At 35.5% G+C, this 15,237-nt stretch overlaps 1 protein-coding gene and 1 non-coding gene across 3 annotated transcripts in view; one reads left to right on the top strand and one right to left on the bottom strand.

Moving 5' to 3' along the window:
* UVRAG (UV radiation resistance associated) overlaps window positions 1–15,237 on the top strand; it is a 496,833-nt gene that overhangs the window by 206,187 nt on the left and 275,409 nt on the right. The gene's annotated exons all lie outside the window — the stretch shown is intronic.
* Window positions 8,249–8,355, bottom strand: LOC143645329 (U6 spliceosomal RNA). The gene has a single exon (XR_013157052.1). It is a non-coding gene; the product is annotated as a U6 spliceosomal RNA (small nuclear RNA).

The raw sequence follows: 15,237 nt of genomic DNA, 5'->3' as shown, positions 1-15,237 counted from the left end.
AGATCCAAATAGACGTACTCCAAGACACTTACTAATCAGAATGTCAGATGTCAAAGAGAAAGAAAGAATTTTGAAAGCAGCAAGAGAAAAGCAAGCCATCACGTAAAAGGGAAACCCAATAAGACTATGCATAGATTTCTAGCAGAAACCATGGAGGCGAGAAGGTAGAGGTATGATATATCTACAATTCAAAATGAGAAAAATTGCCAACCAAGAATTCTATATCCAGAAAAATTGTCCTTCAACAATGAGGGGGAGATTAAAACATTTTCAGACAAAGAATTATTGATAGAATTTGTGACCAGGAGACCAGCTCTGCAAGAAATACTAAAGGGAGCACTAGAGACACATAGGAAAAGGCAGCAGAGAGAGGTGTGAAGAAGAATGTAGAAATGAAGACTGTCAGTAAAGATAAAAAGAAGAAAAATTAGATGTGACATATAAAATCCAAAAGGCAAAATGGTAGAAGAAAGTACTGCCCTTACAGTAATAACACGAAATGTTAATGGATTAAATTCCCCAATCAAAAGACATAGACTGATAGAATATATTAAAAAACAAGAGCTATCTATATGCTGTCTACAGGAGACACATTTTAGATCCAAGGATAAATATAGGTTGAAAGTGAAAGGTTGGGAAAAGATATTTCATGCAAACAACAATCAGAAAAGAGCAGGAGTAGCTATACCAATATTCAAAAAATTGGACTTCAAATGTAAATCAATTAAATGAGACAAAGAGGGACACTATGTATTAATAAAAGGAGCAACTCAACAAGAAGACATAGCAATCATAAATATTTATGCACTGAGCCAGAGTGCTCCAAAATATATGAGGCAAACACTAAAAAGAGAAATAGACACATCTTTCATAATAGTTGGAGATTTCAATTCCCTGCTCTCATCAATGGACAGAACATCTAGACAGAGGATCAATAAAGAAACAGAGAATTTGAATAATACAATAAATGAACTAGACTTAACAGACGTTTCTAGAACATTACACCCCACAACAGCATGATACACCTTTTTCTCAAGTGCTCATGGATCATTCTCAAGGATAGACCATATGCTGGGTCACAAAGCAAGTCTCAATAAATTTAAAAAGATTGAAATCATACAAAACACTCTCTCAGATCATAAAGGAATGAAGTTGGAACTCATTACTAGGCAAAGTGCCACAAAATTCACAAATATATGAAAGCTCAGCAACACAATCTTAAACAACCAGTGGGTCAAGGAAGCAATTACAAGAGAAATCAGTAAATATCTCGAGGCAAATGAAAGTGAAAACACAGCATATCAAAGTTTATGGGATGCAGCAAAGGCAAGGCTAAGAAGAAAGTGTATTGCCTTAAATGCCTATATCGAAAAAGAAGAGCAAAAATCGAGGAATTAACTGTTCACTTGGAAGAACTAGAGAAAACAGCAAACTAACTGCAAAAAAGCAAAAGGAAAGAAATAATGAAGATTAGAGCAGAAATAAATGAAATTGAGAACATGAAAACAGTTGAGAAAATCTGCAAAACCAGAAGTTGGTTCTATAAGAAAATCAATAAGATTGATGAACCCTTAGCATGGTTGACAAAAAGAAGAAGCGAGAGGATGCAAATAAATAAAATAAAAAATGGAAGAAGACACATGACCACTGACCCTGCAGAAATAAAGGAGGTAATGAGAGGATACTCTGAACAGCTTTATGCTAATAAATTAAATGTAGATGAAATGGACAACTTCCTAGAAATGCATGAACAACCAACATTGACTGGAGAAGAAATAGATGACCTCAACAAACCAATCACAAGTAAAGAAACTGAATTAGCCATTAAGAAGCTCACAAAAAAGAAAAGGCCAGGACCAGATAGCTTCACATGTGAATTCTACCAAACATTCAAGAAAGAATTATTACCAATCCTACTCAAACTCTTCAAAAAAATTGAAGAGGAAGGAAGGCTACTTAACTCATTCTAAGAAGCCAACATCACTCTCTTACAAAAGCCAGACAATGATACTACAAGGAAAGAAAATTACAGACCAACCTCTCTAATGAATATAGAGGCAAAAACCCTCAACAAAATACTTGCAAATTGAATCCAGTAGCACATTACAAGAATTATACACCATGACCAAGTATAATTCATCCCACGTATGTAGGGATGGTTCAACATAAGAAAATCAGTTCATGCAATACACCATATCAACAAATCAATAACCACATGATCATCTTGATTGATGCAGAAAAGACATTTGACAAAATTCAACATCCTCTCTTGTTGAAAACACTTCAAAGGATAGAAATAGAAGGGAACTTCCTCAACATGATAAAGGGAATATATGTAAAATCCATAGCTAACATCATCCTCAATGGGGAAAACTGAAAACTTTCCCCTAAGATTCGGAACAAGACAAGGATGTCCACTGTCACCATCGTTATTCAACATTGTGTTGGAAGTTCTAACCAGAGCAATTAGACAAGAAAAAGAAATACAAGACATCAAAATTGGAAAAGAAGAAGTAAAACTATCACTGTTTGCAGACGATATGATACTATATGTCGAAAACCCTGAAAAATCCACAGCAAAACTACTAGAGCTAATATAAATTGAGGAGATTGAACTACTAGTGAAGAGTGAAAGGGAGTGGTAAGGGGTATAGAAAAAAGGTAGGGGGAACAAAGTTTAAAATCCATTGAATAGATGGAAATATTAGTGGTCAATGAGAGGGAGGGGTAAGGGGTATGGTATGTGTGAGCTTTTTTCTTTCTCTTTTTCTGGAGTGATGCAAATGTTCTAAAAAATGATCATGGTGATGCATATACTACTATGTAATAATTTTATGAGCCATCGATTGTACATCAAACACAAAATGTTTTTTTGAGAATGTTCACGTTTGTATGTTGTTTTGGTTTGATAATACAAAATAAATTAAAAGAAATACTATTGTAGTAATGCAAGCAAGAGATAAGGGTTACTTAGGCTGGTATGGTAACAATGGAGGTGATTGAAGAGAAGTGCTCAGATTCCTGATATATTTTGAAAAAAGAGGTAACCAGACTTGCTGATGGCTTAGATGTGTGTGTGAGAGAGAAACTGGACTTAAGGCTGAATTCCAGATATTTAGCCTGAGTAACTAGATGAATTGCAGTGGGATTTATGAAAATAGATGCTATGAGATTATTGGGGGAAGGGAGGAGCAAGGAAATATGGAATCAAGAATATATTTGGGACATGCATAGTTTAAGATACTGGTGGAGGTGGAGGTGCTAAGAAGGCAGTTGGATATACTATATTGCTCTCAGAGGCCAGTTGTTGCTAGAAATATGAATTGTATCAATGTACGGAGCATAACCACTCTAAATATTGTAATCAGAAAAAGATTCATGCAGAGAATTGGTATTTATGAAATCCATTCGTGTGCTAGAGGAGTAAAAGTTGAGTGCTGCTGCCAGGCTGCAAGGTTAACCTACCGCAGCTGTGATCCAGAGAGCAGAACATTGCTACTAATGAAATAGCCATCTCTCAACTATCAGACAGCTGAGCGCAGAACCTGGTTACTACAATAACTGAGCATCTGAGAGAACCTGTCATTGCTGCAGGAAGAATAGCCTCCACCCCTTCCACTATCCAGATCTTAAAGAAGAGAATATAACAGAGGAGAAGGGGCAGCAAATGAGTTTGGTGGGAATGTAGGACAGTGTGGTGTCTCAGAAGCCAAAATTAAGTGATTTGAAGGGACTGGCCAGTTGAATCAAGTACTGCTGATTGGTTGAGCTAGATGAGAACTGAGAATTCAGTGCTGAATTTAGAGTAGTTTTGATGGTGAGATGAGAATGGGAGTGAGAAAATGAATACAAGTATAGTGACTACTCTTGTGAATTTTGTTGTGAAGAGAAATGAGGAAATGGTACTAATGCTGGCAGAAATGACAGGTCAAGGAAAGTGTTTGTTTTGAGATAGGAAATATTTTATATGGGTACAGAATCACTAGGTAAATTGGTAATGGGAGAATGAATAAGCTGCCCTCTGCTTCTGTTTTTAAGTAGGTTCATCAGCCAGGTTTCAGGAAGGTGGAGGGAATGTATGAGGTTTGAGGTGAAAAGAGAAGGCAAAAGATAGTCATATTGAAGAATGAGAGTGAATTAAGTAGCCAGCAATTGTCAAACAAGCTTGCACCAGAATCAGCTGCAGGATTTGTTATAACGCAGTTGTTGTGACTAACCTCCAGAGTCTCTGATTAGTAGTAGGTCCAAGATGGGGCCTAAAAATTTTCATTTCTAAACTTTTTCCAGGTGATATTAATTCCGCTGGTCCAGGGACCATACTTTGTTTATAAATTTGAAGGTAGATCATTCACATGATGAGCATATTTCCCCAGTTATTTTTACCTAGTTGGGTACAAAGGTGGAGAAGGCAGTTAGTTGAGTTTAACCAGAATTGGGATTTTACTAAGGTGTTATATGAAGACTCTCTATTTTATGCATTTTTTTTCTGTAAACCTGCAGTTTATCTAATTTAAAACAAAAAAATAAAAGAAGAAAAAGAGTGAGGGTTTTGCCAGGTGAGTTCGGGGGAAGAAAAGAGGGTCAAGAGAGTGATTTATAATTATGGAGCATGGACTGTAAGCTGGATAAGGAGAGAAGTGAGGACATGAAGGAAGTGTTGGTCAGTAAAAAAGTAGTAAGATCTGTGGATTGGTATTGGAAATGATCTGGACGGATAAGGGGTAGTGATCAGAGGTTGGGATGCTTGAATTGAAGCGGATGCCATCATTGATTATGACTTAAAGTAATATCATGAGGATAGGTGACTAAGCTGGGTAGAAGTCGAGAATCTGAGAAGTAGAGTATTGGATGGTCTTCCATATGGATGTAGAAGTCATCAAGACCAAAGGTAGGAGTGGAAGTGGAGGGGAGAGCAAGCGAGCTGCTGAGTCAGATGCTAAAATCTTACATTATTAAGCAGTACTAGTCACTAGAAGGACGATAACAGCAGCAAGAAAGAAAACACATATGCTCGGTACATTAAAGGGACTGGGGGTTTTTAGGTAGTAGAGGGGAGCAGTGGTTTGGAAAGCAACAGTGAGTTGCACAGAAGACATCTGCTTCATATCCTGGCTCCTTAGTATGCAGGATGTGGGAAAAATCACAGCCCCTCTTGAGTCATGTATGATCGTAATTATTATTTAGTTCACACAACAGTCCTGTAACAGTAGGTGTTCCCATTTTTACAAATGAGAAAACTAAGGCTTAAAATAACTGGCCTGACAGTCATAGATTGTGAATACTAAAGTTGTGTGGCATTGTGTGAGTCCAGTGGACATCAAAGGAAGGCAGATATTAACTCAGTTAAGAAGGTACTTAAGTAATTAGAGGTGGGCACCAATGGAAGTGTTCTTTGGAGGAGAGGATATGCTCCCTATCATTGGAATGAATTTTTACCTGTAAACTAATCACAGTTTTCCCCCCCTCTTTTATTTATTTTCTGTGAGGAGAAAACAAGTATATAGTAAAGGAGAAAATACTTTAATTCAACTATCTCTAAAGTCCTATTCAGATTTGAGTATGTGGTTAAGCTGGTTATTTCTGTTTCATTCTGCTGTCCATTCATTATGCTATAGAAGTTCACATGTGAGGCACTTTGTATACAAAGAAGTAGATAGGTAGTTATTGCCTTCATAGAACTTAGAATTTAGGTGTGTGTGTGTATACATATTATATATATGTGTGTGTGTGTGTGTGTGTATGTTTGTGTATGGAGAGATAACTGATCACACATAGCAGTAAATCCGAAGTGCCAAGAGACTGGTGTAGAATAATTGCTGTTGAGCTTTTGAGGAGAAAAGAGTTTACATGGTTCTGTTACTTACTCTTATCTCAGTGTGCTTGTCCCAAAACATCTTTCCAAGTGTCCTAGTTTCTTTCTGTTACAGTTTGAAACAGCCCACTTTGCTCAGGTTTCAGGATCTTCAAGTTTGTATTGTGACACCAGTTCAAAAATTTCTGGAGGAGTATTAGGTTGATATCTTAAAAAGAGCATCTTTTTGTCAGCTAAATGCCCTGGGAAAGGACTCAGTCGCAAAAATACAGGATTGCAGTCTTGAAGAGGAACCTTGTATTTTTCTTAGGCTTAATTACAATCTGGCAGAATATTTTTTTAAAACATATTTTTTGTTTAAATGAAACGGGCTGTTGGTTGAAGTTCTGTTAGTTAATTTCTATTCATACTTTAGATATTGATATTTCAGAATGATGTTATAAGCAGTCCGAGTGTGATGTTGTAAAATATCAGTTATTCTTTATTTTGCTTTTATTTTTGAAAATATCTGTTCTTAATTTACAAAATTAGTTTGGGGTTTCAGGAAATTAAGTCTGTGCACCAAATGTATTTTCTAACATTTTAAAGAAATTTTATTTTTTTAGAACAGTTTTAGATTTGTAGAAACATTGCAAAGATAGTACAGAGAGTTCCCATCTACCCTGTACCCTGTTTTCCCTCTGCTTAACATCTTACATTAATATGTTACATTTGTTACAATTATTGAACCAATATTGATATATGAGTAACTAAAGTCCATACTTTATTCAGAGTTCCTGTTCCAGGATTCCGTACATTTTGTCATGTCTCCTTAGGTTTCTTTTAGACTTGACAGTTTCTCACACTTTTCCTTGTTTTTGATGACCTTCACTGTTTTGAGGAGTACTGTCCAGGTATTTTGTAGAATATTCCTCAACTGAGATTTGTCTAAAATTTTTTTTCACTATTAGTTTGGATGTAGGGGTTTTCTAACACTTTTAATGGTCAAACAGTTGTGATTGTAGGATTGTGAGGCTGTGTATAGAAATAATACCAATCAAGAAATTTACCATTATATTGTCCTTTGGAATCATGAACCATACTATGTGATAATACTTTGCAGTTGAGAATTTTAGGGTGAATTCATTATAGGGTTTAGTAGTCCATTAACCTAGGAAGTGGATGAGTCAGTCATTTTTAAAAAAAATGTCACTAGCAACAAATCTGTATTGAGAACTTGCTGTTAGCAGAAACTTTTGCAATTTTATAATCCCCTTTCCCTGTCAATTCCAGCCAGTGCTCTGCACAAAATAAACAATAGCAGAATGAAAGTCAGAGTGCTGCTTTATAATTAGTTGTCCATAGAAAGATTACAACCAGTACAGCTCTCTGGAAAAAGGCTGGGTTAAAGCAGGTAGATTAAAGCCTAAGGGAACTTCCTATCTTACCCCTTAATCTAAATCTTGGGTTTAATATGCTCAGTCATCTCTTCATTTGGAGGTGGGGTATGAGTAGGATATAGGGTGGGGGAGAGAAGGAAGCGCCTTGTCCTCCTCCATTATAAATCTCTATATGGTGATGTAATTGCCTGTTGAACTACTCTTTGTGGTGGGCTGAAGCTGCAAGTACCCCAGAAAAACATGTTCTTAGACATAATCCATTTCTGTGGGTGAGAACCCATTGTAAGTAGGACTTTTTGATGAGATTACTTCAGTTAAGGTATGGTTCGCCTCGGTGAGGATGGGTCTTAGTCCTAATACTGGAGTCCTTCAGGTAGAGAGAGAGGAAGCTAGGGGCAGCAAGGCTGAAGGTTACTGGAATCCAGAAGAGAAAGGTACAGGTCAGGAGAAACAGCCGTGTGCATTGACATGTAACAGAGGAGCCCAGGACCAAGGATTACTGGCAGCCAGCCCAGAATACTAGTTTTTGAGGAGGAAACATTACTTTGATGATTCCTTGGTTTGTACATTTTCCTGGTCTCAAAACTATGAACTAATGTATTTCCATTGTGTAAGCCAACCCATTGCATGATATTTGCTTGAGCAGCCAAGGAAGCAGAAACACTCTGTATCCCCCAGAAGATTGTATACTTTGTGAGGACAGGGCACTCTATCTTGTGCAATGTCATAGCCTGCAGTGCTTAGCCTAATTCCTGGCACATGGTAGGTATTTCAATTAATAAAAATTTGTCAGGCTGTACAGTGAACAGAAAATAACACCTGGGTAGCAGCATATACAAAGGTAGACCTATAAATAGTCTCTCCCAGATGCAATTCCCATTCCTTTGCTCTAGGAAATCTTGGATATCCCCACTTCATTCCCCGTACCTTTATTGTACTTAACAAGCATTCTGCCTTTTGGACACTTAGCTTTGTTAATCCTCATTATTCTTGTTTTTCTTAATATAAATGCTTTCTTATCTCCTAAATACTAGCTACAGATTGTTTTTTTTTTCTTTAAAATATGGAATGCTTCACGAACTTGCGTGTCATCCTTGCACAGTGGCCATGCTAATCTTCTCTGTATCGTCCCGATTTTAGTATATGTGCTGCCGAAGCGAGTACCAGATTGTTTTGCTCCTTTTTTTTAAGTGTCTGCTATGTGTAAGTTTTGTGCTAGATATTTTATATGTTTCATTTATCCTATTTAATCCTTTCAGTAACCCAGCACAATAGTTAAGCAGAATAAAGTGAGGCTTAGAAAGATTTAATAACTTGACCAAGATTGTATAACAATTACTTGACATCTTCCAAAAGGTTGAGGCCTCTTTCATTGCTCTGTGCTTTATTTAACAGGATACATTGTTTCAGTAGGATTTATGTGCTTATTGAAGGTCTTTTATACTTTTTAGTCCTCACCCCAATTTTATTCCCTTGTTGGTTAGTTGATCAAAGAGACATGTAATTCTAATGGATCTTCAAACTTTGGAGCTGAACAGTGAAGCTGATAAACTAGGTAACTTCAAATGTTGTGTTTTCAAGGCTGAAAATGAATGCCTAACTCATTGATTCCTTATACGACAAACTATTAATATGAACTGTTTTTGTATAGAGAAGACTGAAAAGAAGCTTTTGTAATTCCTCTGAAGAAAAATATATTTTGTTCAAAGTGGGTTAGACATTCTTTGGTGTTTCAACTCTAAGCTGTCCTCTGTAGCCTTGGAAACCATAACTTCTCAGTGCTTAAACTACAATTTTCTTTTTAATATAAGTGGATTTTGATGGTAGAGAGAAGTTATCATATGGAACTACTCTGTGAAGCCACTTGAATAGACTTGAAACATTGTTTAAATATAAATAAATTAATCACTGAAGAAATATTCTGACAAGGCAGTGTACACTGGCATCTGCAAGTCAGCTTGTATTTAATACTCAGTTTAGACTACTCGTAGGAGGTGGTGAAAAGGGCCTCTGATAGAAAGCAAATGGAAACGCAAGGTGTTGTGGGGTTTTTTTTGTTTGTTTGTGTTTTAAAATTTTTTCTTCCTTTTAACCTTTCTAGGAATTCATGAAAAGTTTCTTTTCAAAAAATTCATTTGTTTGTGAGATTAACATGACATTATATAAATGTTAGTGTTCATTTTATTGCTTTTTGTTTGTTTTTCCTTTTTTAATGCTGTTTTCCAAATGAAGAATTCTTATTGTCAATTTTATTCACTATGACTGTCATTCATGTTGTTCACTCATTCAACAGATATTTATTGCTGTGCTGCTAGTGGGGAATACAAATATGAATAAAAATACAGTCTTCAAAGAGGTTTCAGTCTAGTGAGTTGGACAATAAACACACAAATACAGTACAGTATACTAATGCTCTGATAGTATCCATACCTGCTTCTCTGGTAACACAGGCAAAAAAGAGGCCCCAAGGTGGTAAATGGGAAGCTTCCTGGAGAAACTGATAACTGTACTGTTTGTTTTTGTTTTTTCCCTTTACTGTCTCTCCCTTTCTTTTTAAAAAATTAAAGCGAAACCTGCAGAAGTATTTTTGTTTTTAACTTCCAGTCTCATGTTTTACATGCGGAATTGAGGTTTGGATAAAGTATTTCCTATACTTTCAGGACAAGAGAACAAAAACACACTCTAAAATGAAATTCATAAAAAAACAACATTAATGAGATTAAACGTAAGCAGGAAAGAAACACCTTTGATTATATTGCTAATCATTCTTGGTCTTCTCTCAAGTCTTCATGAAGGATAAGTCTGCTACATCTCTTTTAGGAAGTTAAGATGTAATCTAAAGAAATAAGCCAGAACAGAGTTAATTCAATTTGTTCAAGTGTGGCACTCTTCAGATAATGAAGCTGAAGAAGATTTAGGAATATAAAATGTGCAGTGCAGGCAATTGTGACAATTACTTCCTTGCTCTTTAGTGTTCTAGGGTACTTTGAAAATGTATTGTTGACCTGGGGGGTGGTTACATAAAATGTTTACTTTATAATAAAATTTTAGAAAAGTGAAAAAAAAAAGTATAGTGCATTTTGGAGAGGGATACATTCGATTCCTCAAGACTGAATGATCTTACATCATCAAAAACATCTCTAGGGCAGGCCATGGTGGCTCCGCAGGCAGAGTTTGCCCTCCATGCCAGACACCCAGGTTCATTTCCCAGTGCCGACCCATGCAAAAAAAAAAAAAACAACAGAACATCTCTAGTGTAGAGGTGGTTTCCATTCAACTACATGAGACTGGTAAAGAAGCCTCCCTAAAATATTCACAGGTGCGCGCGCACGTGCACCCATGCATACATACACAAGAATCTTTGTTCTAATCCTTTGCCTATCAAGCACACTTCTGTCTAGAAAGCAGAAGAGTATACCCTGATACCAAGTACCCTTTCTGTAAATAACATATCTTCATTGTGAATAGTTTGATATTGTATATATAAATTGGTCTTGTAAAATGCGACTGTTCTTGAATAACTTCCCTAGAATCAAGTCATCAACTTAAAGGCTGAGGGCTAATCTTTAAATTGATAGGGATGGGCATTGCCTTATGAAATGAGACTTATTTAGCTGCTTGTTCTCCAGGGCACCTTCTCTACTTATCTCTTGCTCTTTCTCGCTCTCTCATTAGCTCACCCCCTTTAAATCACCCTAATAGCTATACTTATAAACTCCAAATTTACCTACTCTGGAGACTTACAAATTTCACATCAATATTACACTTAATTCCTAAAAATGAAATCAAATTATTGAATCACTTGAATAACATATGGTTCATCATATTGAGTAAACTAAACTATAAAGTATAGATTTGATAGAAACACCATCTTCAAACCTTTACTTTTAGGAGTTTTTATAGCACTTATTTTTAAGACTGTCGGCAGATAGAGTTTTCCTATTAGCTTCAAAAGGCAATGTTCTTAGTTATTGATGTGAAACATGAATATCACAGTAACATCCACATGCTGCAGATATGATGTGCCAGAACCAGGGTTAAAATTGTTACCAGTCACTAGAGCTGAGGGTTTGGTGTTTATTTGAATCGTTAAGATGTTTTACAGTACATGGGTGGTGAGAACTATTGCTTATTTCTTTGATTTTAATGGCACATAAAATTAATTACTTGAAAAGAATCTTTAAAAATACATATTCCTTGATATCTATCAACTTCTGCAGAAATAATCTAAAAGGGTTTTGTGGGCTGTCTCAAGGATATGTTTTTTATGAATAATTACAATCCCTTTGCTCTCTGGGGACCTCTGTAATAGCAGAATTCTTAAGAGCAAGTGAATGTGTACAACAGCTGGCAGGGATGCCCCACTTCTTTAAAAGAGGGAGCCCAGTTCCTAGGAACAGGTAAGGCCCTTAAACAGACATCAGTCTTTGCTTAGCATATGTGTTCATCCTTGGCATAATTTAATCTCCCTGCCCAATTACTTTGACTTCATGTGAACCTAATCATCACAGAAGTGCCTGCTTATGCCATCATGTACATAAAAATATTCTCAAAGTCTGAATATGGAACATAGGTTGTAAGATTCATAAATATCTATTCATGTATAGTAAGATCTCAGGTAGACCATTGTAGTTCTTGGTGACATACATTAGTTTCCCAAAGTTCCATTTGTAAGTCAGTTATTTTGAAATGAGAATGTAGTTTTGCTTAGAAGGAATTTCCAAACTTAGAAGGATAAAAAAATATGATTCTAAAATGAAAAGTAAAATTCCTGTTCTGCCCTCCCCAACTCTGCCGCAGGACCACTCATTAGCAATCAATAACAGTCTTAGAATATTAGATAGTGACTACTGGCTTTGGGCAATGACTGATGATGAATTTAGCATATTTATATATCTGCCACCTTCTCTTTCATTCTCCATTTGTGTATTATTTTTTTAGTTATCTTATTTTTACATTACCAGAATTTTTTCAAAAAATATTTACATTTTGCTGTTATTGTAATTGACTGTTCTGTGCTGTTTCTGTTGTTCTCATTCTTGCTTTTCATTTTTGTTTTATGTAAGTGCATCCTTAAGTAATTTTCTTAGAAAGGGCATGTCTGAAAATGCCATTACTCTGCCTCCATATTTGGTTAACGGCTGGGTAAATTCTGATTCTGCCATTTACTCTCTATAAAGACTTGAGGCAAATAATTTAATTTGTGTTTCAGTTTCCTATCTGTAAAAATAAGAATAACACCTACTTCATAGGGTTGTAAAGAGTTAATATATATATATCAATTACTTACAATAGTGCCTGCTACATAGTAACTGTTTGACAGATGTTAGCTATTATTATTGCCCCGATGATGGCCCAGGAGCCAATTCTAATTCTTCATACTTGTTGACTTTGAATGTGGAGCTCCTCTAGGGGCTGTCCTAGGAAGATCTATTCTTCTTCTGAAGTTTGGAGCTGAAAGCCCCCTACCTCTGTTTGCTCAGTCATTCTGTGATCATATTTATTTATTTTTTTATCTTACAGTCCAGTTGCTAGATTTCTTAATTTTTGGTACTGTTACAGTTACATTTTTTAAACAAAAAAAAAAGATTTTTTTTTGGTGGAGGAGGGGGTTGGTCATTTCATTGGTACCCTTGGAATGAACAGGAAGAGTAATCAGAAAGGCACAGAGTGAGAAAGCATGGTGTGTTTGGATAGCTTTTGTCTAGAACATAGAGTAGGTTAATTTTGAAGTGATTTGAGATATGGATGGGGTGGTGTTTATTCTATGAAAAAGTTTTAGGCTAAATTAAAATTAAGTTTATTACCTACCATGTAATATTCATCCACCTCACATATTCTTTTTACATGTAAACTTTGGACATTTTGTCCTCTTTTTTTTTTTTTTTTTTCTTAAAACCACCAAGTCCTGCTTTCTTTGGATATGTGAATTCCAACCTTCTTTTAAAAAAAAAATTGTCGTGCTTGAAAATTAAAATAACATGAGTAGTACCACTTATTCGGCAAAATCAATTTGTAACAGCAAACAAAAACCTGAAAGTTAGCATCAGAATCAGCAGCAAAACATCTATCTTTCATCCATACCTGCAACGCTTTACATTTTATGCGTAGGAAGAATCTATAGGCTTCACTTAGAAACTGTTTGCTTTTATATTTGTAATTATAGAAATCATGAAGATCTAGTCTTCAAGTCCATAACAGATTAAATGCTATAACTTAGGAATAGATGCTATTGGCAGGCACATGAAAGCCCTGAGTAATGGACTCATGGAAGTCTTATAGAGAGGAAAGGAAGACAAAATATTAAAAGCTGACATCATAATTTTAAACAGTGTTATGGTATAAGGCTATGTAACGCATTCAGTTCTATAAACTTTGATGTCTTGCTGGTATTCATAATGATCCTTAATCTTTAAGAAAACGCATCATTATTTTCATTTATCATAAGTATCATAATCCAGGAAAGTAAGTAATACATTGATGATCTATTCCTATCCAAATGGTTGTTGAAAAAAAAATTGGCATTTAATATGGATAAACATATCTTATCTGGAAAGTTAATTTGTGTGGGAGATCTTTTCTGATGTCAGGGGAAATATGCAGTCTTCCTGTTTCCAACAGCAATGGAAGTTGCTTCATAATTCATTGAAAACTCGGTCCCAACAAATTAGCTACCTTTTAGATTATTACTATGTGGCTACCGTTGATCCCTTTGTGAAATGTCAGTTGGGAAAAAAGGAAGTTTTTTATTTTTTTGTTTTTGCCGTGACTATGACCAATCTAGTGACTATGACCTACCTCATAGTCACTAGATTGACCTTTATTTCCGTAAAATAAAGGAATTGGATAGGCTTCCTTGTGGAAGGGTCTTGGTTAGGGAAACTGCCACTTTCTTCTAAAATTCCTGCTTTTACTTCATAAAATTTTATATCTTTATGTCTTCTCTCTTTTTGTTTTGAAATATTTGCAAACTTACAGTAACATTGAAGAAACAGTACAAAGAGCTTTACCCCCTCCTTTTAACCATTTGAAAGCAAATTAAAAATTAGACACCCTATCACCCCAAATACTTTATTGCATATTTCTTACAAATAAATCCAGTCTCCAAAATCAGAATGGTAGCATTGACACATTACTACCATTTAATTAATCCATGATCCCATTCGAGTTTCTTGAGCTGATGTAATAACTTTGTAATAGAAGGTTTCAATCCAGGATCATGGATTGCATTTAGTTGTCATGTCTTTTTATTCTCCATAAATTTGGAATGAGTCCTATCTTTCATTGACTTTCATGACCATTCATTTTTGAAGTTTATAAGCCAGTTCTTTTGTAATGTCCTTCATTTTGGTTTGTATTATTTTGTAATGCCCCTATTTTGGTTTGTTTGATGTTTCCTTATGAAGAAATTCAGATTTAGCATTTTTGAAGGAATGTAAAAGAAGTGGTATTGTGTTCTTCTTGCATCCTGTCTGGTGGTACACAGTTTTGATTTGTCCAGTAACTAGTGATGTTAACAGTGAACACTTGATTAGACTGGTGTCTGCCAAGTTTCTTCTCTGTAAAGTTACCCTTTTAAACTTTGCAATCAGTAAGTACTTTGTAGGGAGATATTTTAAGGTTGTGTAAATATCCCATTCCTCATCAAATTTTCATGAACTAGTTTTAGTATACTTTGATGTTTCTTGGCTGAATTAATTATTAATGTGATGATTGCCAAATGATTATTTTCTAATTTCATCATGTCTTACTGCATTCATCAGTTGACATTCCACTATAAGGAAAACCTTTCTTCTCTTCCTATTTATTTTTTTGTATGAGTATGGACTCAAGGATTCATATTTTATCCAGTGGGTTATAATCTGTTACTATACTTACTTATTTTGGTGTTCAAATTGTTCCAGATTTGGCCAGTGAGAACCGCTTCAAGCTGGTTCCTGTGCTCTTATGACACATTCCCATGACTCTTAGAATACTTCCTTACCTTTGGCACAAGATGTTCTGGGTTCAAATTTCTCTTTTCTTGCAATTGAATTAGTCATCTCT

The sequence above is a fragment of the Tamandua tetradactyla genome, chromosome 8 (genome assembly GCF_023851605.1).
Source record: "Tamandua tetradactyla isolate mTamTet1 chromosome 8, mTamTet1.pri, whole genome shotgun sequence".
NCBI lineage: Eukaryota > Metazoa > Chordata > Mammalia > Pilosa > Myrmecophagidae > Tamandua > Tamandua tetradactyla.
This window is presented reverse-complemented; position numbering and strand designations above follow the sequence as displayed.